The sequence below is a fragment of the Rhinolophus sinicus genome, chromosome 14, assembly GCF_057876585.1.
Source record: "Rhinolophus sinicus isolate RSI-liver-muscle chromosome 14, RSI-T2T, whole genome shotgun sequence".
In the NCBI taxonomy this organism is placed as follows: Eukaryota; Metazoa; Chordata; class Mammalia; order Chiroptera; family Rhinolophidae; genus Rhinolophus; species Rhinolophus sinicus.
The window spans coordinates 71,784,949-71,812,377 of NC_142514.1; the positions used below are offsets into that span (position 1 = coordinate 71,784,949).

The 27,429-nt window shown below is 42.4% G+C and overlaps 1 long non-coding RNA gene across 1 annotated transcript; it reads left to right on the plus strand.

The window, feature by feature from the left end:
• Positions 1 to 6,730: 6,730 nt before the first annotated feature.
• On the plus strand, positions 6,731 to 27,076 carry LOC109458661 (uncharacterized). The gene is made up of 4 exons (XR_002139279.3): positions 6,731 to 7,883; positions 8,024 to 8,219; positions 13,279 to 13,461; positions 25,268 to 27,076. It is a non-coding gene; the product is annotated as an uncharacterized LOC109458661 (long non-coding RNA).
• The last annotated feature ends 353 nt before the right edge of the window (positions 27,077 to 27,429 follow it).

Consider the following 27,429-nt stretch of genomic DNA (forward strand, 5'->3'; position numbering starts at 1 on the left):
CCTTGCGCGTTATTCGGGCTGTCTGAGACCCCTGAGTTCCCGTCTTGGTTAAGGCTCACTCTCTTAAAAAGATAAAGAGAGAGGAGATGTAGGAGCCTGACTCAGAGAAACTATGCTATCCGGCAGCACATGACCTAATTCCTGGAACAGTCAGTTTGCCCTTAAAAGGTCACGTCTCTGATAAGTAAAGCCCCTTCCTCATTCCGCTCTCTCCTTCCTCATTCACTCCCCGCCCAGTTTACCCTAACCCATATAATCTTGTAGCTGCAATAAAAAATTTGAGGCTTGATCAGAACTTTGTCTTGCCTCCATTTCTTCGTGCCTCCTATTTTCTCTTTTCAGGGTGTCTCCCTTCGGTCCCTGTTGAATGCCCCGCTGGTCGGGGCAAGCCGGACCATCAGCTCTAATGCACCTTTTGGAGCAAAAATTAATATAAGACCAGGTCTTATTTTATTATAAGACCTGGTCTTATATAATGTAATATAATACAAGATTTCATAATGCAAGGTACATAATTTCATTTTGGCTTCACAATATCTGTAAGAGGTAAATGTTATTTTCCAAGTTTTTAGGTGTGAAAACTGAGGATCAAGGAGGTTCAGTAACTGGTACCATGGCTAGTTAAATAATGAAAGTAGGCCATAACCTGGCGGTCAGCTCCAGAGCCCACACTGGCAAATCCACTACCCCTCTGCCCCTGTAGGCACAACTGACCTGAAATAAGGTGACGGACTTGTCCTGGGACTTTCCTGGTTTTATCCCTGAAAACCCTCAGTCTAGGAAATGCCAGGGTGGTTGGTCACCCTAGGTTAAGAGCACGAAAGCACTCACCAGAACACTTGACTTTCGTAGACCAGAAGTTCCATTCCCAGTGGTTCATCTCTAGCCATTGAGGATGGGGAAGGAACCCATTAACCAAGCAAGTCAAACCAGCAGGACCAGACAGTGACACAGGGGCTTTCTAAGACAGTTAATAATACCCCCGCTTGTCTTTAAAGCATATCTGTTCAACATCAATGGGGGTGAGATACTTCTATGAATTAAAATCGTATCCTTCTTTCTCTATGTGCGAAACAAGAGTATGGTTACATACACTTATTCTGGGCAGTTTTCTAAGCCAGACTATTTTGTGTGGCATGTTAAAGAGCTTATCATTAAGATAATAAAAGATAAAGAGACCCCATCCCTCCCTAGGGAGCAGCATTTTAGGAGCCATGGATTATTCAGTTTCGTGGTCATGACAGATACATGACTCCAGACTCAGGGTATGGTCACAGGTGGGGGTTGGAGCATCCCGAGCCTCTGCCTGCAGTCGTGCCCCATGACTTGCATGGAGGTGTCACAAAAAGGAACGTTTCAGTGAGGAGACCCAGAGCAGTGAAGTTCACTGCAAAGAACTGCTTACTTCCATAGGAACCATTGTAAGCGAAAACCTGAGTTGACTAACATTGCATTTCTACTTTACTCCAGTGGTGTTTTCGTGCGCTTTCAAAACCAGTGTCCTAGGCAGTGTCCATACTGCCCCACAGCCCCTTCCCCGCCGTCTACCTGGCCTTCTGGCTGAGAAAAGTGGATGGGCTTTGTGACTGCCTTTTCCTCAAAGGCCCTTTGCACACTATTCTGTGTCTGGGAAAGCTGAGGTCAGTGGCAGTCTGGCCCCAGAATGGCTGCGTTGCTGTACTGGGAGGGTGTTGCCTCTGCAGGAACTTAAGTGTTCCTTTGAGAGTTCAAGAGTAACTTCCAGGCAAAACAAAGTGGAGTGGCTTTCTGCCTTGCTTCTTGCTTCTGCATAAACCAGGACATTATTTGGCAGGAAGACTCAATATTTTAGGCAAAGAGAAGAGGCAGAGGAACCCTGATTTGCCTCATGGCACTGCTGTCTCTCCTGGAGGCCTCAGCTTATCTTGAATTTGATAAGCAGCAGCCTGTAACAGGGGCTGGATGAGAGCTATTCAGTGGGTGGGGGTACGGGGTGGGGTGGGGTTTGTGTGTGTGTGTGGGGGGGAGCGGGGCGGGGCTCCCTTAAGGTACCCCCGAGGGATTCCCCAGCTCTAAGTGGGCAGTGGGCCTTTGATAGGGTAGCTGCGTTACTTTTCAATGAATGAAATGATTCCTTTAGCGATTAGAAACCAAATAGAGGTTGCCAGAAAAGATGACGAATTTGCTTTTCTTTAACTATACAAAAAATATTGTTCCATGGAAAATTATAAAGACTTTTTAAAGGATAGTGAGGTTCACGTTTTTGATTGTTACATTTTTCATCTTCTTATTAAATTTAACTTAATTAAGCTATTTAAAAATTGTTTATTAAAATCAAAAGATCAAGTTATTTTTTTCCCTTAAAATGAAATCTGATCTGCTTCTTTCATGAGAAGTTCATAACATTTTCAAGGAGGGGGAAGTGTTCACCTCTCCTTGGTGCTCCAGTGTTGCTTTGGCTCAGTCTCCATAAATACTATTATTTAGTTTGTCTTTTTTCCAACTTTCACCTTCCTGGCTCATTCATGGGCTTTTGAATCTCCCAGGGACTTTCTGCAAATTGCCACTGGCACAGTATTGAAAGCCTGGACAAACACCTTTGTACTCGGTGGGACTCTAGACGAACTAGGCTCTGAAACCCAATTTCTCACAGCAGGAGCCTATTTTCTCCCAAGGGTGTTACCTGGCTACCCCAGCTTCTATTCTGTTCAATGACCTTAATGCCCAAATAGAAAAACCTGCTCAGAACATCTAATTTCTGGAAATACAGGAAGAAGATGCTGACTAAAGGGGATAGACTCAGAAATGTTCAGCCATTTTCAAAGTAATAAGATTTGATTTCAATCTAATGAGATCAAAAGAAACTATAATTTCCCTCCTCCCTTCACCACTTCTTCTCTTCCCTTATCTTCCCCTCCTTTCTCTTTGTTTATTTTTCTTTCTACTTATATAGTATATCTACTATGAACTCAGAATAAGTCCCTGCCCTCAAGGAGTTCACTATCTAGGAAAGCACATATCGTTAATAATTACTATTGTTTTAATAAACAGTAAAATGCTAACTACTAATATCTATGTAGCTCTCACTATGTGCCAGGTATCATGCTAAGTCCTTTTCCTGCATCAGCTCATTTAATTCTTGCAGCACCCCTATGTGGAAGGAACTGTTACTCAGTTTGAGTTTCAGAGAAATCAAATGACCTATCTCAAATCTCACAGCTGTTACCTGACAGCGCTTTTTGAACAAATGAAAAGTCACAGTGCAACATGACGAATGCTACCATAGTAGTGTGTACAAATTCAGAGAAGCTGACAGGCAGAGAGAAAAAGGATGTCTCCCTACATGAATTTGGAAAGATCTTTGAAGAGGTAGCATTGAAGAATGAGAATGAAGGGACTTTATCTGATGGATAAGAATCTAATCACCAGGTTAGCTTAACTCATAACTTTGAAAATGAGAAAGAAGAAATAAAAAATGTCATTGTCATCTAAGAATATCACAATAACGGAAGTTACTTGAGTTTTCGTTAGGCTATATATCAACACAGATGCTGCACCTTTTTTTTTTTTTTGGTCAAAACAAATGCACTTCATAATTTCAGATGTTGCTTCATTTCCTTCTTTATTTTAAGTAATCCTGCCTGTACTTGTTAAAAGGATATGAGCATTTTCTCTTAGCTTCCTGCCTGCCCTTCCCCCAGTTTCCAGATCACATGTTTGTTAACGACATGGTTATTTTCTAGAATGAAGTGCTTGAGCACACTTTATTTCTTAAGAAATGTTCTAGAACAGGTCAGGGAAAACCCCTTCACTTTCTAGGAACATTGGCAGCTTCAACATCTTTGCCTTTCATTTCAGTTCCGGCTTTGACTTATGAGGTGTGATCAAACAATACGGTGAATGTTTAAATAAATAAAAATTGTATTATAGTAAAAGACACACTGCCATTAATCCCCCTCAAAGTACTCCCCCTCACTTCAAACACACTTATGCTTATCCCATCTTTCTTGCCACTTTCTGAAGCAGTTCTGGAAGTCCTCTTTCATGAGTGTCTTTAGTTACACTGTCATGGCTGCCTCAATGTCCTGAGTTATCTTGACTTTGGGGAAGAGCCAGAAGTCACACGGTGCCAGATCCGGTGAATAAGGTAGATCAGGACACACCGTAATGTCTTTATTTCACAGAAATTGCCATATAGCAGAAACGATGTGTGACACGGAGGATTGTCATGATGGAGGATAATTTTTTTTTTAATATTTATTTTTTAAATTTATTGGGGTGACAATTGTTAGTAAAATTACATAGATTTCAGGTGTACAATTCTGTATTACATCATCTATAAATCCCATTGTGTGTTCACCACCCAGAGTCAGTTCTCCTTCCATCACCATATATTTGATCCCCCTTACCCTCATCTCCCACCCCCGACCCCCTTTACCCTCTGGTAACCACTAAACTATTGTCTGTGTCTATGAGTTTCTGTTTCTCATTTGTTTGTCTTGTTCTTTTGCTGTTTTTGGTTTATGTACCACATATCAGTGAAATCACATGGTTCTCTGCTTTTTCTGTCTTATTTCGCTCAGCATTACACTCTCAAGATCCATCCATGTTGTCACAAATGTTCCTATATCATCTTTTCTTACCACCGAATAGTATTCCATTGTGTATATATACCACAACTTCTTTATCCATTCATCTATCAAAGGACATTTTGGTTGTTTCCATGTCTTGGCCACCATAAACAAAGCTGCAATGAACATTGGAGCACACGTGTCTTTATCTCTAAATGTTTTCAGATTTTTTGGGTAGATACCCAGGAGAGGGATTGCTGGGTCATATGGCAATTCTATTCGTAATTTTTTGAGGAACCTCCACACTGACTTCCATAACGGTTGCACCAGTCTGCATTCCCACCAACAGTGTATGAGGGTTCCTTTTTCTCCACAGCCTCTCCAACACTTGTTACTATTTGTCTTGTTGATGATAGCCATTCTGACTGGGGTGAGGTAATATCTCATTGTGGTTTTGATTTGCATTTCTCTGATGATTAGTGATGTTGAGCATTTTTTCATATGTCTATTTGCCATTTGTATGTCCTCTTTGGAGAAATGTCTCTTCAGGTCCTCTGCCCATTTTTGAATTGGGTTGTTTATTTTTTTGTTGTTGATTTGCATGAGTTCCTTGTATATTCTGGATATTAGCCCCTTATCGGAGGCACTGTTTACAAAAATCTTGTCCCATTCAGTTGGTGGCCTCTTTATTTTGTTGATGGTTTCTTTTGCTGTGCAGAAGCTTTTAAGTTTCATATAGTCCCATTCGTTTATTGTAGCTTTTACTTCCATTGCCTTTGGAGTCAAATTCATAAAATGCTCTTTGAACCCAAGGTCCATAAGTTTAGTACCTATGTTTTCTTCTATGCAGTTTATTGTGTTAGGTCTTATGCTTAATTCTTTGATCCATTTTGAATTAATTTTGGTACATGGTGACAAATAGCAGTCCAGTTTCATTCTTTTGCACGTGGTTATCCAATTCTCCCAGCACCATTTATTGAAGAGGCTGTCTTTCCTCCATTGTATGTTTTTAGCATCTTTGTCAAAAATTATCTGTCCATATTTATGTGGTTTTATTTCTGGGTTCTCAATTCTATTCCGTTGGTCTATGTGTCTGTTTTTCTGCCAACACCATGCTGTTTTGATTATTGTAGCCCTGTAGTACAAGATGATGGAGGATAATTTACCTCACACTTTAAAACACACCTTCTCTCAACTGAATGAAGCTCACACCGACTGCACCAAACAAGTTGAAATTTGTCATACACCATTACTAAGGTTCAATGCACTGCTTCCAGTATTGAAGATCCCTGCCTTTCCTTTGGATGGCACTTGGCAGCAGCATTCACTGTATTCACAACAGAAAGGCTCCGTGTCACACATCACTTCTGGTACAGCAATTTCTGTCAAATAAAAACATTATAGTGTATCCTCATTTACCTCATTCACTGGATCTGGCACCATTTGACTTCTGGCTCTTCCCCAAAGTCAAAATGACTCAGGACACGAGGCAGCCACGACAGCGCAACTAAAGACACTCACGAAAGAGGACTTCTAGAACTGACAGTAACAAGAACAGTGGTATAAGTGTATTTGAAGTGAGAGTAAGTGTTTTGAGGGGGATTAATGGCAATGTGTTTTTTACTGTAATAAATTTCTTTTAATTTAGACATTCACCTAGTTTTTGATCACACCTCATATATCAAGTCATATATTTTCAAGTCAGATAGCATGGAAACCTGATATTTTTCCTGCTCAGCACTCATGCCCTCCTTTTAGATAATAACAACTCAGTTTTACTTGGTGAACCACTTCTCCCCCAATCCCAATCCAAGTGCTTAAAGTGGTTACTTGCCCCAGTCCCAGCCAATCAAAATCAGAATCATACTACATGACCTGGGCCAATGAGCATCAGCCTTGGAACTTTCACTTAATCTTCTTGGGAAAGAGGAAAACTCTTCTCACTTTGGTAACAAAGGTGGTCAGATATGAACTACCAGTGTCCATCTTTGCCACCACCTAAGAAGAGCCTACTTGAGAATGAAGCTAACACAGTGTCATTGTTTCTGCTTAGACAGATTAATGCCGTTAATGGCTTTCTCCCTATGCAAACGTGAGGCTACTAGTGTCACTGCAACTGGACACTACCAGAGGAACTCCTGATGGGATACACAGTGTCTACTGATGCCATCTTCATTCAAGAGGTCACTGCTGTCCCTCACCCCTACAGTGATTTCCCACATCCTGATTGATAGCCCATAACCTCTCTAACTATTTAAAAATCTCCCTTTGATTTAGTGTCAGATTTCTGCCAAGACCTGCCAATCCCTTCTTTACATCCCAGGAGGTACATCTGAGCAGTCGGTCTGGAACTCTCTCAGAGCCACTATCAAGTCCTGCATTAGCTGTGTGACACTCTCTAATGGCCAGAGAGCTTAGACTCAGTATGCTGTCCATTATGTGTGGTGGCCCAGCAATCTCCAAGAGCTGATTAAACAGCATTGTGGCTAACCTTATCATCTTCTGAGATGATGCCCTGATTTACTCTGGTTCATCTACAGCTCACTGAAAGTGATGATTGCTGGTGGCTCACTGTGATGTTTCTGGGTCACATTCTGTTCAGCTGGACCATCTGAGATATTAACATACCTTGAAAGGACACTTTTCTGGTCCATTTCAGATGCTCTGGTCTTCCTGGGCCACTTAAGGAAATGTCATAGCTGCATAGTAGTTTATGAACTCCAAGACTAGATTCCTGTTACTACACCACTCTTCCTGCTAGGAGCAAACCACAAGAGCAAAGGCCATTCAGATTTCCTAGCAATGCTTTATTTGTGCTCAAATTGCAAAACAGTCACTGTTGAACCAGAGTTTCAGGCAGGTCTCAACTCATCTTGGTTTGTGTTTCCCAAGGTTACTCAGATGTATTTCCCCATGGAAACAGTGTCACAGAGTATATAAGGACTCATTTCAAGCCATAAGTGCTTGCAGTAACCATAGTACCAAAAACACTATTTCAATAACTCCCAATCACTATATATGACATTGCTTCTATAGGAAAATGAATTTTAAGCCCCAATGCAGGGTTATGGGAATACATTTCCCAGTTCCCACATTCATCCTAGCAGCATGAATTAGCACTTTTGATGAAGCATTCATTTGTTCGTACAAATATTTATTGAATATCTATTTTGTATCAGTCACTGGTCTAAGTGCTAGAGATATAGCAATGAACAAAATTCACTCCTCGTATATTCTAAAATGGGGACAGAGGTCAGCAATACCATACCAGCCAGCCTAATGGAGGAAGGGCCACCCAACTCTTTCTTCCAAAATGACTAGTATGCCTCAAAGGTAAGTTTCCATTTATACCCTTAAGTGCAGAAATGTGGACTCTCAAAATGTCAGTTTTCTACGTTAAGCAACGTTTAGTTCTAGTTTTCACTTTGTATCCCTTTTTTACACATTTGGCTGTTCATTTTCAAATGGACTAGAAGCAAATCATCAAGATAAGAAATATCCTTCCTTCTCCCACGTGGTAGATAAGATCCGGGAAGGCCCTTAGAGCCTCAGTGGAGCTGGACTAGCCTGAGGGCTTCAGGTTACTTGGGAATTTTGAAAGGGCTTGATGCTGATGCTCCTCACACCAGTGGAACCACCAGACCCGTGGATTTCTAGCCAATCCTGAAGGTAAGAAAGAAGCTAAATTCTTCTGCTTCCCAACTGCTCTGGGAGAACCTCCTGGGTCTTTTCACTGGGACTCTGTTTATGTCTCTAACATAACTTCCTCAGTAACTGAACATCCTGCTACAAAACTAACTGCTGAATGGAGTCTATGTGTTTATCATCTCTTTACTCCTCATTTATTTACTCAGAATGCCCAAAGTATTCCTAAATCTAAAAAAAAAAAAATTTGATAACTTTCAAATGCCCATTACTCGTTATAAAATGGTCCTATAGGTTTATTCCTGCCAACTATGTTTAATGATTTATGGGATTGGTTTGGAACACAAAACAAAACCTTTTTCCTCACAGAGAGCACAACACACTCCAAGAAGAATAAATCTCCATGACATTTTATAGCCTCTCTTTTTCCTTCTTAATACATTTATTTATATGAATTAAAACTTGCATTAACTTTTTTTTTCTTTTTGGTGAGGATGCAAAATGTTCCCAATAATAACCAATGACTTATCAATGGCATCATTAGATTGTGAGCCTCTGTAGGACAGGGAATGTCTTCAGTCCTGTTGAGTATATACTGTTAAATTAATAGATAAAACAAAATCTAACATTTATGCAGATATTGCTTAAAAACTGGCCAGTCTTTCACTGGCCCAGGGTGTCACATTTTTTTATTTACCAAGCGCCAGAGAAAGCAAAGCAACCTTCTAAGGACACAAACAAAATGTTTCTGGAATATGTCTGTTTAAGATTATGGGAGGGGAAATTATACTTGTTTTATTTGGCAAACATAAATTCGACCTGAACACATGTAGAAGATAAAAAAATTCTTTCTCCATAACTTTTATTCCCGTAGAGAGTGACCTCTCAAAGGTCACTAGAATGAATTCAGAGACTCGATGGTGGTAAACAGCACTCCTTTGTCTTCCCCGGAACTAGCACAGCTGTGTTCCAAACCTCAGTGCCAGAGACTTGAGGCCATGTGCCAGCCCGTCACACTGGAGTCCGGTCCAGCTTCATCCCTGTGGCTATTGGTACCAAACATCGAGAGGGCAGGTGGAGGAGGCTGGACCTCCTCTCCTTCATTTACACCCTCTTGTGAAGGTAGCAGGTAGAGGTGGAAACAGAAGAGCAAGACATAAGCAAGAGTTGTCCTGTCCCCTTTAGGAATCTGAACATAGAGAACATTGGGCAGGAGAGAGCAGCTCCATGGTCTTTATCTCCAGGAGCCCTCCTGCTGTGTCTTCAGATGTTTCTGGACTGGAGGGCTTAAAGTCAACCAATTTGACTCCAGGCTCTGTCCCCTTCTAGCGGCGTGGTTATGGACAAGCAACTCTTCTCATTCATATAATTGGGAATAATATAAATTCTGCCACTTAGGACTAAAGACTGAATGAGTTAACATTTATACAGCATAGCAGGGCACCATATCTGGCACACCAAAAACAGGCCAAAATGGTAGCTCGTATTCCATAGGACAGTACTTGGGTTTAATTTATGTGAAACTACAAAATCTACACTTTCTTCCCCACCTGGAGAGAATGCTTTTCCATTTAAGCCCCAAAGATCCAGACACTGAACAGTTGACTGGTAGTGCCCTGTACTCAGCATGATGACCAGTAGGAGAATTCTAGCCTCTGTGTGAGGTGCTCTGCTAGACCCTGAAAACAAGTGTGGTTTGTACTTTCTGTTCAAGAATGAAAGGCATCACTGCTTCACTCCCTGAAAGCCCAGTGCAAAAATCATGGAGGATGCCTTGTGGAGTTTCCTCCTGTGCAAGCTGACATCACAACCCCAAACAAATAAAATGTTAGGCAATACTTTTCTTAAGTACTATCTATGTACAGAACACTGTGTTTTGGTTACAAAGCCTCTAAGGGAGGAAAACAATGCACTAAAACGCTCAGGGCTGGACTTCAGGATGGAGGCAATGGGGTGGTTGACTCAGCAAGGAGCTGGGTGTCAGGGTCTTGGGCCCATCCCTTCCACTTAGTAACTGGGATCTCAGGCAGAACAGTCAATGTCTCTGGCCTGTGTGACCAGATGTACAACGCAGGGGGTGGGCTAAATCATCCCAGCGGAAACTTTCAGTCTGTGGCTCCAGTTAAGATGGAGAAAGGAGACATGAAAAGATGTGAGATAAATAACAGACCAGCTTCTCACTGCCCCCTAATTCCTGAGAAGACTAGACTAGAGCAAAGGGATCACTGATCAAGGGACAAGTTTAAGAGCCCACTTTTCCCTGTCACGCTTGTTTAATGTTTTAAAACCTTGAACTAACCACTTTCCTCAGCTTATTGGAAGGCACCGGTAATGGGAACATTCGTTCACTGGGACAGAAACCTGAGCTGCTGAACGTGGAAACTCTCGGGAGTCTTAATAACAAAATGGGTCACTCATCAGTTTATTGTGATAAAGGTGTTAGGAAACCCTGCATTAGCTGAGTTACAAAGGAGGCTTTCCCTCCTAGGTGGTAACAAAATGATCTCATGGAAATCCAGGCCGTATTGTTTTTCACCTGTGAATAAAACCCTGCCCTTGCATCAATCACTTTTATAAAAGGAATCAATGTCAACATAACCAGACCAGCCTTGAAGGAACGCAAGACAGCCTGCTGTGCTGAGAAACAGGCTGAACTGAGGGTGTGCCTCTCCCAGGCCTGCTGCCCAGTGGTCCGCCCTAAAGATAAACCAGCCCAAACTGGCTGGTTGAGGCCTTTTTCTTCCACAAGCCAGCTTGGGCGGGGGAGGAAAATGTGAAGCCCACTGGACTTTTCCACAGAGACTTCAGTTTAGGGGAGGCCAGCCAATCTGCCTATTTCAGCTCCTTTCAATTCTGAGATTCTGGGAACCTCCGAGGTTCAGCCCACCCACCTTTCCCAGGCCCGGGACACCTCATTCCAGTTCCCACCTCTGTTGGCAGGGCTTTGCCATTTCCAAAAACATGGCAAAATGAATCATAAATATGGTTCACAGTACTCTCTTGGGATCCCTATGATAGGGAACAGCTGGAAATGGGATGCTTCTCATCCCCCCACTGGTGTCAGCAGGCCAGGAGTGTAGCTTCTCAGAAACAGACTGGGTGACTGCTCTTGTAGACACTGTAAGCGGAGAAAGCCCATTGTCACCTGGAACAAACACCTACAAGCGCGGCTTTCACTATTAGGAACAAACAGTAACTTTCAAATCATACACACACCCTGAGAAAACATGCAAAGATGGATTCCAAACTTGCCGAGAGTTCTCACGCCTTTGTGTCATCATCTTGTCCTCTCCACCTAGAACACCTGCTTTTACTGGCTAATTTGTGCTTGTCCTTCAAGACTCACTGGAGATCAGAAGGCCTCTCCCTGAGCTCCTGGCCTGTCTCCCATGGCACAAACACACCGTGACCTTGTTACCACTGTGTGCCAGTGTCTGCATTTAGGGCAGCTTCTGAGTGGGGCCCAAGTGCCTGGCTTATTGGGGGGCAAAGAAAGAGCTCAACAAAAGATTCAGACAAATGATTAATCATCAAGTGCCACCCTTCAAAGGGCTCCTACTCCAGGAGCTGCTTGAGATATTTTATCTCATTTTCCTCCATAAGATGGCAATGTCCATACTTTGGGGTATACATTAATCATTTTGTTGGGTCTTGTCAATGGTAACATCTTCCTTCCAATGAATTCATGGGTGGGGAAAGAGAACAAATGGGCCCTGGCTCCCAAGGACACACGAGCCTGGAACCTCTATGGGAATAGGCACATTTTTCAAGCATTGGCATTCCTCGATGTAGAGAGAGACAACTGATCCTTCTGAAAGATTAGATTATTATTCCCATTTGATTCATGAGAAACCGAGGCAGCAAAGTTCCAGGGCCAAGAGTCACCACTCTGCAGACTTGCTACGAGAAGGCCAGTTTTTCATTCATTAACTCAGCACTTATTAGGCCAGGCCTCCTCTGTGCCAGGCACTTTGTTAGGCATGTGTGGGAACAGAGTTCCAGAGAGCAGTTTCCAGGCTCTCGGCCTTACATGAAAAGGTGCTGGCTTGGGTAGTAGATGGCCATCAGCTGTAGTCAGATGACCATCTGCTGTGACTAGTTGGCCATCATCTGCTACCAGTTAGCCATTAGCCACTGATATAACTGCCGTACCTATGCTGGTTGGTGGGTTGGTTGGCAGAGAAGCGGATGGCAGGTTGTGCATCGTGTGAAGCCTGCTTCCTGTGTCTCCAACCCAGCCGCCAGCGAGAATATAGTGGTATGACTCCCCTATCTATGGCTCTGTTGGTGTTCCTTTTTGGCCTCACTATATCCTGCGTTCTTGTGCGGGGAGCGGGAGCTGAGACCCCTCATGACAACATGCATGGTGTTGAACAAAACAGAATTGGTCTCTGTCATCCTGAAGTGGGTGTGGGAGTACTGACATTAGATAAGTATATAATTAGAGGCTGTAGTTAATGCTATAAAGGAAAAGTACAGGACAGCATCAGAGATTATACAAGGGGGAAGGGCCTGAATAGCTGGCATTCATTAAGAACTTACTGTGTGTCAGGGACCCTGCAATGCTCAGACTTGGCTCATTGGACCACAGCCCTCAAGAACAAACTCAGGGTAGACATGAGATTCTCCCTAAGGAGGTTCTATGGCTTTTCTGTAGCCCCAGTTTCCTCATCTGTGAAAAGTAGAGATAATAGCAACCTTACATCTGAACAGCAAAATCAAGGTTCAAGCACTTTTTCTTTTTAAAAATAGTGGGTGAAATTAGTACTGAATAAAAAGCTTTTACAGAAATGAGCAGTTATTTCTTTGAGTTCAGATTTATATTCAACAAACAGAACTAATTTCCTCAACCATCCCGACTCCAGGTTTTTTTAATATTATAATTTTTCCCATTTTTAAATAGACTGTAGCAGTGCTAAAAGGTAAAACCATGTGGACTAAGATGCATGCTTTCCTCAGCGTAGGATGGTCACCTCTCCTGCCCTCCCCATGCCGTCCCTGAGGCCTGAGAGATGGAGCTGCCCATCTGAGACCAGCCGAGGGAGCCATGGTCTCATGTTTATTGTGTGTTTCTCCACCACAGTCCACCTCACAAGGAGACAGCGTCGGAACTACAAACAGAATGGGATAGAAACTGGGGGTCCTCTGGAGCTGAGGAAGATGCAGAGGGAGGTCTCCACTCCCGCTTCTTGTCCACCTTTCACCCTTACTGAGGACACCTCCAGGTCCCCAACGGCAGCCCTGGTTTTGAAGCACGTCCCTCCAGGTGAGTCACGGAAGGAGGGAGGACTGCCTTGTCATCATGCCCGTGTCACAAAGATGTGGCGTAGAATGAGGTCCTGATGACAGGACAGAGAATGGCAGACCTCTGTGGGCTGCCTCCTGGGAGGCTCAGTGCCCCGAGGGCCAGGGCTCGCTGGTGCCAGGGTTCAGCTCAGGGGTGGCAAGCTGCAGGGTGCCAGGAGGGCTGTCGGAGGGTTGCTGCGTGACAATAAGTGGAGTTTGGTTCAAGCCCTGCCTCTCCCCCAAGGTCTGACTTTTCTCCAGCACAGACTCCTTCCTGCCTGGGGCAGCTGGGAATGCAGCAATAGACTCTGTCCCCACGAGGGAAGAAAAAGTAGATGCAGCAGGTATCCCTGTGGTCCAGGTACAAGAGACTGGAAGGGCTTCCTCTGGAGAAGCTGCTGCACAGGAGAGGGGAGCATGAAGCTGACGGGGGCAAAGCATGGGTGGTGTGGCTCACAAGACCCTTCCATATCTGAAGCCACATTTGTGTGCATCACCTTCAGACACCTAGGGCACCTGAGGCTCAGAGGGTTGTCTGCCTGTCACCACACAGCTAGGTGGTGACGGATTCAGCCAACGGGGCATGCTTGCTGTTACACTGCTGCCTCCCCATGGCCCAGGGCCTCTTAGTATACAGAAGATAAATGATTCCCTGGCAGTGCCCTATAGTCACATGCCTGGCTGCGCTTCCTCCCCTCTAAAACAGGAGAAACTAGTTCACCCAAACCCTAAGTTGTGAATGATTGACAAGCCCACCTCCTAGCATATTTGTGATTTAAAGGAACAGTGAGTTAATATAAAAGAATAGTTTCCATGTAGAACAGTAGACCAGAGATCCATGGAAGAGGTGTTTGAGGGCTGTGGGTATAGGTCCTTCCTGCTTCTCTACCAGACAGCAAGCCCCTCCCGCGAGGCAGGCCATGTGTGCTTAACCCTGTGTCTGTGGTACTCAGCACAGCGCCTGGTGCATGGCAGGTATTCCAGGAGGTATTTGATGATGGATGGATGGATGAATGGATGGATGGATGCATGGGTTCCCCCCATATCTCCCGGTGAATGAACCATTCATTCACTTATTCAGGCTATATTCACTAAGAACCAAGCCTGCACCAGGCAATGAACTAGGTACTTATTGATGTGAACTAAACAGATACAGCCCTGGCCTCACAGAGCTTAGAGTCTAATAGGGAAGATGGTCATTAAACAAACAGTGACTAAATAATCATTTAGTTACGCTTAAGGCTATGTGCACTGTTAAGGCTAATGGTCACATTTGTCGGTTCCAACCATCGAGGCATCCAGCTGCTAATCTATAATCTAATTTTGCGATCTGGCCATTATACTTACAAAATTCTAGTTTTTCAAATCCACTTTGGTGTTGTTCAATTATAACTGTTATGTTATAATGCTTTTTCAATTAAAAAGATTTATATTTAAGATCCACAAAGGAAGACACATGTATTAAAGCTCTAGGGAATCAGGTTTAAATTCTACCAGGCAAAGAAAGTTTTACCAGCCCATCCAAAGACTGGTATTTTATTTTATTTATTTAGTTTTTTGAGGCGGGATAATTTTATTTATTTATTTATTTATTTATTTATTTATTTATTTATTTATTTTTATTAGTTTCAGGTGTACAAAACAATGTAATAGACATTTATCATTTATATCCCTCACACAGTGATAACCCCCCATCTACTAACCCTCTGACATCGAGTACAGCCATTACATTTCCACTGTCTCTATTCCTAATGCTGTACTCCACTTCTTGTAACCATATACATATACTATATATATATATAGTAGTTGACATTCATTATTATTCAGCTTCAGGTGTACAGTGCAGTGATCAGGCATCTACATCTTCCCTGAGGTGGTCTTCCTAATGGGACAAATGTCCATCGGATACCCTACAAAATCTTTACAACATTATTGATTACATTCCCCAAATTGACTTTCGTATCCCGTGGCAATCTTGTGGTTACCGATTGTGCTTTCTAATCCCCTCACCTTCCCCCTTATCCACCGCCCCCATCCAGCAACCCTCAGTTTTCCTTTATGTCTTTGAGACTGTTTCTGATTAGTTCATTCATTTATTTTTTTCTTTAGATTCCACATAGAGAACATTATGCTAAGTAAAATAAGTCAGAGAGAGAAAGATAAATACCATAAGATTGGTATTTTAAAGTTCAGAATAGCTTCTACAGTGATATTCAATTCTATAAATATTGCATGCATAAAAACATGAGGAAAACAAAAATATTAACACTAGCTATTTATTAAATGGTGTGATTATGGGAGATCTTATTACTATTTCCAGTTTTTAATAATTTTTATTTAATGGATGATTATCACTTTGTAATAAAAATCACATATCATAGTTTATCTGATTTTTCTTTTGGAATTATTGCTCAGTGTGCAGTGTCTGAAAATTAGTGGATGCTTACTATTTTTCTTTTATTTCCCCACTCTACAGTATGTATTTGTTGAATGAAGGAGTAAATGAATGAATTTTGAATCCCAAGTATATAAGACAAACACATTGAAATTTTTGACTTAAAAGTATTCAAGTTGGATTTCCCAAACAATGATCAAAGTCTTGATCTTCGGGCTCTCTCAGAAAAGATTTATCAAAAGTTTATTTTTATTGTCTTATTTAGTTCTTGGCCATTTTGTTAGTAAATATGGGTTTTGAATACGGCAAATGGATGGAATTAAAGAATAAATATTTAAACATTCTGAAATTTAATACTTCTCTAAATTCTATTATTTAAAAATGATCTGTCTCTTATCAAGAGTAACATCCTGAGGGCTTCTCGAGAAATCTCTATTATTAACAATGAACATTTGGATCCCATCAGAATATTTGCTTTTCATTCGTAAATACATCTCCTTTGGTGTCTTTCTGTGATCTGTTTGGTTATTATGACTCCTAAGTTAGAAAAGATTATCTAAAATGTATTCAGTTAGAATTTCACACTTGGAAGGGTCGTCAGTAGTCTTTTTTGGTGCAGTATTCCTCCTAAAGCCATAATTCCTTCTATAATTTTGGTCAGTAGTCTGCTTGAATACCTCCTATGCTGGGGAGCTCACTGCCTCCCATGGAAGCCCAGTTTGTTTTTAAAGGCTGCTTATCTTTAAGTTATATCTATTACAGATGAAAGTTTCATGTTGTTTGCATGCACACCCCTAATCTCCAGCACAGAACTCAGCACATCAGAAATGTTCAATAAATGTTCATTGCATGAACAAGTGGAGATTTGTATTCATTCATTCATTCAGCATATTTTTTGAACATCTACTATGTCTCCGTGAGTCCTACTCTTCTGATTACTGCTTTGACTCTACTGTCCATTAGGGTAACTACACCTTCCTTGTCCTTGGCAATTAAGTACCACCACTTGGGCCCTGGCACCGCAGGATCCAATTACTCCCATTGCATCTAAGGATTACAGTTTAGTGGTAGCAGTTACTATGGAGATTACTGACCTACAGAGAAGAGTGAGCACAGACAGAGTTCTGTAAGGATTCTAGGGCTCCCCTCAGAAACTTATTCCTCATAGTCATAGTGAAAAATGTGTCCTCTGGACCTTCCTAGGATGAGAAGGCAGGTCTTACACGATAAATCCACTCTAACATTCCCATCTCCCTAAGCTTTTGGATACCTTATTCTACAGTACACCAAGACAGTTCTGGAATTTCCACTTCATTTGGTGTTATTTGAAGCACTGGGAGTATAGCTGTGGACAAGAAATACCTGGTTCCTGGCCGGGGGCATTTTCGTTCTAGCTGAAATAAATCATCTCCCCATATTTTCCTCTCCTATTTAAATCTGAGACATAAGTCAGGGGGCAGACAGGGAGCAGTACCATTAGGAGAGGTTGAGGAATATGTAGAGGTGTCTTGACTAGTCCTAGAAATTACTCAGGAACCTTAGAGGAAGACTAGACTTCATATTGGGCTGGGCTGATGGGTATTCTAAGTCAGTATTGTGTGACTATTAAAGAAATATAAACTTATTTTATCCCTAGAGCTGGTGAAGCAGGATATTCAATAAGATAGAGATAAGATGGAGAGGTTTTAGTATATACACTTACTCTTTTATACTTATTGATACATTTATATGAGTGTGTATTTATATATATGCATATATGCAGATTATTCTTACTCAAACACACACATACACTCACATAAAAATGGAAGGATATTTACCTAATTTTAAACTAATTATCTCTAAGTAGTGGGCTTATAGATTTATCATTTTTGTTTTTCTATATTTGACACATTTTCTACAATAAACAAGCATTACTTAAGTAAGCAAAACAAGTTTTATAAAACAAGACAAAGAGCACCCAGCAGGTCCCACTAACAGGTCTTCCTGTTGATGCCTCCCTCCGTGCTTTCTCCTTGCCCGTGCCTCCCTCTCCACCACCCTACCACCTTCTTGGCCTGGTAAATAGAATCTCAGCTCAAGCATCACCTCCGTTACAACGCTTTCCTGATGCCCCCCAGCCCCAGGGACCCTGCATGCCCCTGCCTTTGTGTGCCCACCACATATACAGTGATGTCTGCAACTCAGCGTTGCCTGCTCAGCCTGGCTCAGTGCCGCTTGTCTCTGGATTCCAGCCCCCAGCCTTGTCCCTCCCCCTCCGTAGGCCCCCAGGAGATGTGTGATGAATGCTTGGGCCTCACCTAGGTCCCAGCCACAGCTTGCCACTGGTTTCTAGTCTTGAGCTAGGCTCACATCTGCCCCTCATTGATGGCTCCATATCTATCTATCAAGAAGGTACAGTGCCGCAGGGCATCCAAAAACCTCTACAATAGGGTACCAGCTCAACTGTCAGCCTCATTTTTCTCCTCTGTATCTCCTCCCAGGACCATCCATCCTGCCCTCAACAGGCTCCTGCTGGTCTTTTAAACTGAAATTCTCTTCTGCATCTCCATCTAAGAAATTCCTAAAATTTCACCAAAAATTAGGATAACACAAATAGCTACCCTTAGAATTGTGTTGCGGATTGAATGATATACTGTGTGTGGTGCTCTTAGCTGTGTGCCTTGCAACTGTAAAGCATATAATGCATAACAGCTATTATTATCATAACCATCATCATCATCATCGAAGTGTCAGACACCACCCTGGACCCTAAGGATGAAGAGTTTTGAAAAGCTTTTGCACTCAGGCAGGTAAATAGCTTATTATAATACAACATGTTAAATATTTACCAGAGCTAGGAACAAATGCTGTGAGAGCATAGGGTTGGGGGAGAGGGGAGGTGGCTTCCCAGAAGAGATGGTGTTTTCTTTAAAAAGAAGTAGGGATTTCACCAGGAGAAAGGAGAGAATAAGGTAAAGGCACTCCAGACAGAGGAAATGTCAAGGGCAGAGGCACGAACACATAAATGAGCAAGAGGAGCTCGCACAGCTGCATGTACAACAGCCTAGGCCTCCCCCTTTCTAGTACATTGCAGACAATCACCTTCTGCCTTCTACTGCCCGGAAAACACAGCTTGTGCTGCTGGGCTGATAGGGAGATTCCAAAGGAAGGAATGTGTGGAACCCTGGAACTTTTTTGCTGTCACCCTGATGTAAGGAGAGGAGGCCCTGCATGCTCCCTGGCGGGAAGGAGAGTGGCTAACATCCTAGCTGAGGGAGATGAGGGGCCCAAGCTCTCCCCAGAGACATGGGCCAGCCTTCCAGCACAGTCTCGGGGAACCCAATCAGCATTCAGAAAGCTGAAGTGCAGCTGGCGGGGCTGCCCATCTGGCCGTCCCCACAACAATCACTATTTACTTTGGATGCTGGCCATCCCCACAATTCGCACACCAGATTTATTGCCAGAAGCGAGTCAGGCAGACTGCAACACTAACAAACTTCCCAAACATAAACCTTTGCTCCCAAGGCTAGGGGTGGAGGATATAGAGGGAGGAATAGCATCCAGTTCTGGGGGAAATCTATCATTCCTCATGTATTTAGAGAAAGTAAAGTCTCTAACAATGTTAGAAGTCTTGCCCTCTATCTTCACCCACTTTGGTATCTCATGCCCACAACGGGGTAATATACTAAAACTTTAAACTGTGTTATATAGCTCCCTGTATTTTCCCCTACTCTCATTTCAGTCAGGAAACCAAGCTCTATAATTTCTTGAAAGGGAATTTTGGCAAAGTGGAAAGCAGACATCAATTTTAGAGCAATAGAAATCTCTATATCCTTCTAGTGGTCAGGGCAGGAAGAGTGTGTCTGAGGAGCAGTAAGGTAGCAAATAGAGATTCCTGGAACTGGAAAAGAGAGGACAAGACTTCAGAGAGGAAGTGACTAAGTGATTACAGACTCACCAATGCTCCCTGGAGTCCAGGCTTGGACCTGAAGGGAATACAGAGAAGGGCAAACAGGTGGGAATTAGTGACGGCCTAGAACTGGGCGCGGGTCTCCCTCATGCCTTAGTCCATAAAACCCAGGACAAGGCTGAGTCCTCAAAATAACTGGGTTGGAATTTCCTACTAGTCAAGTTAAACAGGGAATCAAATGAGTCTTCTTTACCAGTAGAAGCAGCCTTTCCACCGCCACTTGAGGAGATTAACCCTGAGTTGCCCGAGGAAATGGTAATAGCCTCCCCCAAGGTAGTTGCCTTGCAAAACAACAGTGATTCTCCTCAGGACCTACCCATATCACCTCTCTTCACTTCTAGACCCATAACTAGACTCAAGTTCCAGCAGGTCCCGAAAGATGAGGAACAAAGTGCAAACCACACTCCAAAAGAAGTACATGACTTTTCCAATTTATTCAGACAGAAATCGGGAATATGTGTGGGAATGGATACTGAGGGTGTGGGATAATAGTGAGAGGAATACAAACTTGGATCAATCCAAGTTTATTGATACGAGCCCACTAAGCAGAGATTCTGGATTTAATGATGGAGTTCGAGTGGTTAGAAAGGGTTCTAGCAGTTTGGTTGGTTGACTGAAACATGGACCAAAGAGTGGTCTACACCAAATGAAGTTGAAATTCCAGAGCTGTCTTGGTGTACTATAAAATAAGGTATCCAAAAGCTTAGGGAGATAGGAATGTTAGAGTGGATTTATCATGTAAGACCTGCCTTCTCATCCTAGGAAGGTCCAGAGGACACATTTTTCACTATGACTATGAGGAATAAGTTTCTGAGGGGAGCCCTAGAATCCTTACAGAACTCTGTGCTCACTCTTCTCTGTAGGTCAGTAATCTCCATGGTAACTGCTACCACTAAATTGTGATCCTTAGATGCAATGGGAGTAATTAGATCCTGGGGTGGCAGGGCCCAAGTGCTGGTACTTAATTGTCGAGGACAAGGTGGGTGTGGTTACCCTAATGGACAGTAGAGTCAAAGCAGTAATCAGAAGAGTAGGACTCACAGAGACGTAGTTGATCATGGTGTCCCTAGAAGTGATACAGATAGGTAGTCTACTAAATTCTTACTTATCTGTATAAACAGAAGATCTAAGCCAAGTAAACCAAAGTCTAACCTGAATCATAAAAGCAGAGAGTCATGGTCCCTCAATCAGTTCCTGGACTTGAGCCAGTTTACAGACCCAGAACTGCTTGAATGAAGAGAAGGTGGGACCCCACTACACTGACAGAATTTTATACTGTTATAGACCATCTAACGTGAAGGGTAAATTGTTGTATCTGGCTCCCCCTACAACCAAAAAGTGGGACTCGGGATTTTGGAGGGTACATATTTCTCATTTGGGTGTGCTAGTCCAGCCCACTTATTGAGTGACCTGAAAAGCTGCTAGTTTTGACATATGGCCCAGCAGAGTCAAGGGTGCTTACATTGTCACTGGCAGATAGAGATGCTGTGTGGAGCCTCTGGCAGATCCCTCTAAGTGAATCATAGCACAGACCCTTAGGATTTTAGAGCAAAACCCTGCTGTCTTCTACATATAACAATTTTCTTTTTGAGAAACTTTTAGTCTATTACTGGCCTTAGTAGAGACTGAACACTTAACTGTGGGCCACCAAGTTACCACTCGATCTGAGCTACCTGCCATGAACTGGGTGTTGTTTGATCCATTAAGATATAAAGGTGGGGGGCCGGCCCGGTGGCTCAGGCGGTTGGAGCTCCGTGCTCCTAACTCCGAAGGCTGCCGGTTCGATTCCCACATGGGCCAGTGGGCTCTCAACCACAAGGTTGCCAGTTCAATTCCTCGAGTCCCGCAAGGGATGGTGGGCTCTGCCCCCTGCAACTAAGATTGAACACGGCACCTTGAGCTGAGCTGCCTCCCGGATGGCTCAGTTGTTGGTTGGAGCGCGGGGCTCTCAACCACAAGGTTGCCAGTTCAATTCCTCGAGTCCCGCAAGGGATGGTGGGCTCTGCCCCCTGCAACTAAAATTGAACATGGCACCTTGAGCTGAGCTGCCGCTGAGCTCCCGGATGGCTCAGCTGGTTGGAGCGCGTCCTCTCAACCACAAGGTTGCCGGTTCGACTCCCACAAGGGATGGTGGGCTGTGCCCCCTGCAACTAGCGACGGCGACTGGACCTGGAGCTGAGCTGCGCCCTCCACAACTAGGACTGAAAGAACAACAACTTGAAGCCGAACAGAACCCTCCACAACTAAGATTGAAAGGACAACAATTTGACCATTGTTCCCCAATAAAGTCCTGTAAAAAAAAAAAAAAAAAAAAAAAAAAAAAAAGATATAAAGGTGGGCAGGCACAGCAGTACTCCATCATCAAATGGAAGTGGCAAGTACAAAACTGGGCCTGAGTGGACCTGGAAGGCACAAGCAAGTTATATGAAGAAGTGGTCCAAATGCCCATTACCAATGGTCCCCCCTTCTGTTAATATTACCTTCTCTCTACCAGCCCCACTTATGGCCTCATGGGGCATTCCCTGTGTTCAGTTGACTAATAGAAAATGTGGGCCTGGTTTACAGATGGTTCCTCATGATATGCAGGCATTGTTTGGAAGTGAACAGCTGCAGCCTGACAGCCCCTTTCTGGGACATCCCTGAAGGATAGTGTTGAAGAGAAATCGTACCTGAGGGCAGAACTTCAAGTAGTGCACTTGCTTGTTCATTTTGTTGGGAAGGAGAAATGGCCCAATGTGTGACTGTGTATTGATTCATGGACAATGGCTAATGGTTTAGCTGGATGGGACTTAGAAGGCACATGATTGGAAAATCGGTGACAAGGACATTTGGGGAAGAAGCATGAGCATAGACTTCTCTGAATGGGTGAAAACATAAAACTATTTGTGTTTCATGTTAATGCTCACCAAAGGGGGACCTCAGCAAAAGAAGACTTTAATGATCAAGTGGATAAGATGACCATTTTATAAATATCAGTCAGCCTCCTTCCCCAGCCACCTCGATCACTGCCCAATGGGCTCATGAACAAAGTGGCCATGGTGACAGTGGTGGAAGTTATGCCTGGACTCAGCAACATGGACTTCCACTCACCAATGTCAATCTGGCTACAGCTTGATAAGTGTCCAATCTGCCAGAAGCAGTACCAACACAGAGTTTCTAATATGGCACCATTCCTCAGGGTGACCAGCCACTAACTGGTGGTTGATTGATTATATTAGAATTCTTCCATTATAGAAGGGACATTATTTTGTTTTTACTGAAATAGACAGTCTAGATATGGATTTGTGGTCCCTGCACACAATGCTTCCACCCAAACTGCCATCTGTGGACTTGCAGAACGCCTATCTATCATCACGGTATTGTCACTGCATTCTCTAGCCAGGAACTCACTGCTCAGCAAACGAAGTGTAGCAATGGGCCCACGCTCATGGAACTCACTGGTCTTCTCATGTTCTTCACCATCTCGAAGCAGGTGGGTTGGCCTTTTAAAGACTCAGTTACAGCACCAGCGAGGTGGCAATGCCTTGCAGAGCTGGGGCAAGGTTCTCCAGAAGGCTGTATATGCTCTGAATCAGTATCCAATAGATGGTGCTATTTCTCCCATCGCCAGGAGTCACAAGTTCAGGACATTAAGGGGTAAAAATTGGAGTGACACAGTTTACTCTTACTCCTAGTGATCCACCAGGAAAATTTTTGCTTCCTGTCCCCAATTTAATCCTCTGTTGGTCTAGAGGTCTTGGTTCCAAGGGGAAAAATTCTTCCACAAGGAGAAACAGCAAGATTTAATTGAACTGGAAAGTACATGCAACAACATAGATGAAACTTGAAACATCATGTGACTGAAAGAAGGTAGACACAAAAGACTACTTATTGCCTAATTCTATTTATACAAAATTCCTGGAAAAGTCATAACTACGGAGATAGGTAGCACATCAGTGGTTGTCTGGGGCTGAGGGTGGGAGAAGGGACTGCAAACAGGCAAAAAGGAACTTTTGGGGGGGTGATAGAAGTGTTCTAAAACTGAATTGTAGTGATGGAGGCAAATCCACATACATTTACTAAAAATCATCAAACTATGTACTTATAATGGATGAGTTATATTCCTCAATAAAGCTTTTTTTAAAAAATGGGCTAATTCTTACATACTTGAGTTTACAGATTTAAATTCTACTTATTTTATCAGCTTTAATTTTCCTTAAGGAGAAATTATCCTTCTTACTATGAGAATCAGTTTGAAGAAAAACTGGCCACTTGCCTTCATCATTCTGTAATTCATTTTGAAAATACAATGGCTTATGTTACGTTCCTTTGATTCCTTCTCCTTCAAAATCTTTGCTGCTTTGCTGTTATTCCACTCGGGAAGGGCTCGATCATTGGGTCAGAACACAAGAATCCACCGTAATCATGAGGCCCAGGTATGATTCCATCCCTTTATGTATCATCTTGCTTCTAAATCTATGGCAATGATTGCTCAGAGCCAAGATGACTGCATTTTAAAGACTGAAAACCCATCAGAAGACTTTAAATTTCTAATTGTATTAAGTCTCACTCCCATTTAATGTAAAGATGAAATTACGTTAATTGTGAAACCACTATCTGGAGTGTGTTCTATATGCCGTTCAGATCCAGTGCCACCCAGGATCTGAGTTCTGGGATCTTGGAAACACTGGGTAAACCTACCTGACCCATTTTGCAAATCTTTTGTTCTTGCAAAGTTCTGTGAGTGGTTTAAAAGACTTTTTACATTTTCACAAAATATAAAACCTAAACCCAGTCATGTTCATGATACTTTTTTAAATCTATAAATTTCAGCTTAATGGGATTGTTGATTAAACGATCACTCCAAATAAGACAGCAAGACGAAATCTGAACAAACTGTACCTATCAGTCTGTGCAATGAAATTCAAAACAAAATACATCGTTCTGGGAAGAGTTGCTCAAATCCCATAGCAGAAAACCCATGGCTCTATTTGCAAATCATGGGTTTCAGATGAAATATGACTTTTACATCAAGCTAATGGTTATCTCTCCAATGGAAATGATAGTTATATATTTAAATTTGTTTTTCATTAAAAGATCACCAGTTCTTCCCAGCTACTGACAGCACTGCTTCTCCGGAAAGGAGTGTCTGTCACGGAGCTGTTGTTCAGAAGATTATTTTGGTCAAACTTTTCTGAGAGGCTGAGTGGCTGAAAAATTGTCACCCAGAAGAAACTTATCTGACTTAGAAGAGTAAAATGTCATAAAATGAAATAAGCTCAGAGGTGAAGGAGACCACCTGCCTAACTCAGGCCTCATCCCTATAATTTCCCTGGTGCTCCTCTATATAATTCTAGGAAACCATGACTCTCAAAAATTGGAATTTCATATTTTAATTTTTCTAATAATTTCCAATGTTTCTAATGTTTCATATTGTAGTCATTTTTTTTCTATTTTGTTTAGCCATTTGTATACTTCAAACGGAGTACGGAATGCGGAATGAGTTCTAATGCACATGAATTAGATGACTGGACTACGGAACCTGGGGAGAACTATACCAAAAATAAAAAGTAAACGTCATGAATTGAAGCACCAGAAAGAAAACGGTCCCTGTCCTGCCCCCAGGATCATCCCACCAGTCACTTCATTTTATAGACTTCAGAGACTATCCACCGATGCCAACGGAGGGCAGGGGAGCAGGCAGAGGTCTGCAGTTTCCATTTCAGGTTTAGAGTTTTTATTTTTGTGAGACAGTGATAGAGAGATGCTTCCTCTACCCAACTTGGTACATTTAAATTGTGAGTCATTATACAAGAACTAAAAGGAATTCCCAAAGCTCTATACATATATCCTTTGGAGTTTTTTTTTTTTTTTTTTTATCAAATGAGTTCTCACGCATCGCAAAATAACACGTACAAATTGTGTAACAAGCAGTTTGTAAACCTTCCAAAGAAGGTCTTAGAGTGATTATATGCCGTAAGCATCATCTTGCCAAAAACTTATTACTCACGGGGCTGAGGGTGACTTGCATTCTTTCTAAAAATAGATCTTTCCATGAAAAAGCACAATATGTTGTTGCTGTATGAGGTAAAACTATAAAAGAAGTTATTTTTATCCTCCAGGTGGTTAATTTTATATTCTGAGTGGAGCCAACCGAATTGTTTACAAAAGAAGAAAAAAAGGAACCAAGACATCTGGAAACTCGTTGTGTTTTTCTTTTCCTCCAGTTTACGTTTCTGAAATACCTTGTCCTATTACATAAAACCTTATCCTCTAACCAATTATGTCCGATAATGAATGTCCCCAGCTTGTAGAAGGCAGTGACAGTAAATTCAAGATGCAAAAAACAAAAGGAAAGTAAAGGGAGAGAAACAGAGTGAGAAGTCATATCATTCAAAAAACACGCAGCCGACTCTAAAACATGCTTTCTTTTTCTGATATTTCTGTCCCAGGCTCCACATTGAAAGGCGGTGCAGTGTTTCGAAAAAGCCTGATTTATAATTAGAAAGATCTAATTGCAAAGATAAGTGTGGGAACAGCCGCTCCATCACTTACCAACTGATCTTGAGCAATATACTTACTTAATCACTAGCCGCTCAGTTTCATCTTTAGTAAAGTGGGGATCATAGTACCTCCCTCATCAAGGAATAGGATTAAATGAGATATGCAAGTAATGACCTTAGTAAGTTGCCTGTCACACAACAAGCACCACAGGGATTAATAAGTAGGACCCTCACATTTAGAATTACACGGGATTTTGAGGAAGGAGTGGTTGGGAACAAAGAGAAGAAAAGAGATTTAGAAGTGAAAGGACATTAACAACAGGAGAGGGGACTTTTGCCTGGTGACCTGCCCAGACATTGAGGTCCTCTAACTACCGCAGCCATTTGAGTTCACATCTTTCCATCTTGGTGATTCTGAAATCACTCACCAGCTGTTTTCCTACCCAATATATAAGTAAGGTGACTTGTCAAAAGCTCCCATTTTTCGTAGGCTGAGCTGAAACACTAAATCGTGGAAAGCCCTAAGGGCAAAACCAGAAAGGAAGCCTACAACTGACTGTGGTCATTTTGCTGCTCTGTTCCTGAGCACTAAAAAATGGGTATAATTGTCATTTCTTTTTTTAAAAAAAACATCACTTGTACCTGAATTTAGGTGAAAATATACAATATTTACTATGCTACTGTAAATAGGTTAAAAATTGCATGTCACAAGAACTAGAAGAGCACATGGACAAATAAAAATTTTATTTTGCGATAAAATCATATGTAATATTTGTGTTGGATTTTCATTATGTACAAATGTGAGAATTAAAAACGACACTGCCTATGCATAGATCTTAGAACAGTCAATATCATTCTCCTTCCTTCCTTCCTTCCTTCCTTCCTTCCTTCCTTCCTTCCTTCCTTCCTTCCTTCCTTCCTTCTGTCTAAATGCTGAAAACTGAAATCACTTGATGACAGGTGAAGCCTTTAGCAGGCCTACCTTCCTGGAAGGTTCCCTCCTATCTAACTCCATGATGCATGGATTTTCCTAAGAGATAATTTCCTAGTAATTGTGACCCACTCCTAGCACAATTACTTACCATAGACCAAAAGAAAGCCAAGGAGGCCAGCCAACCACTG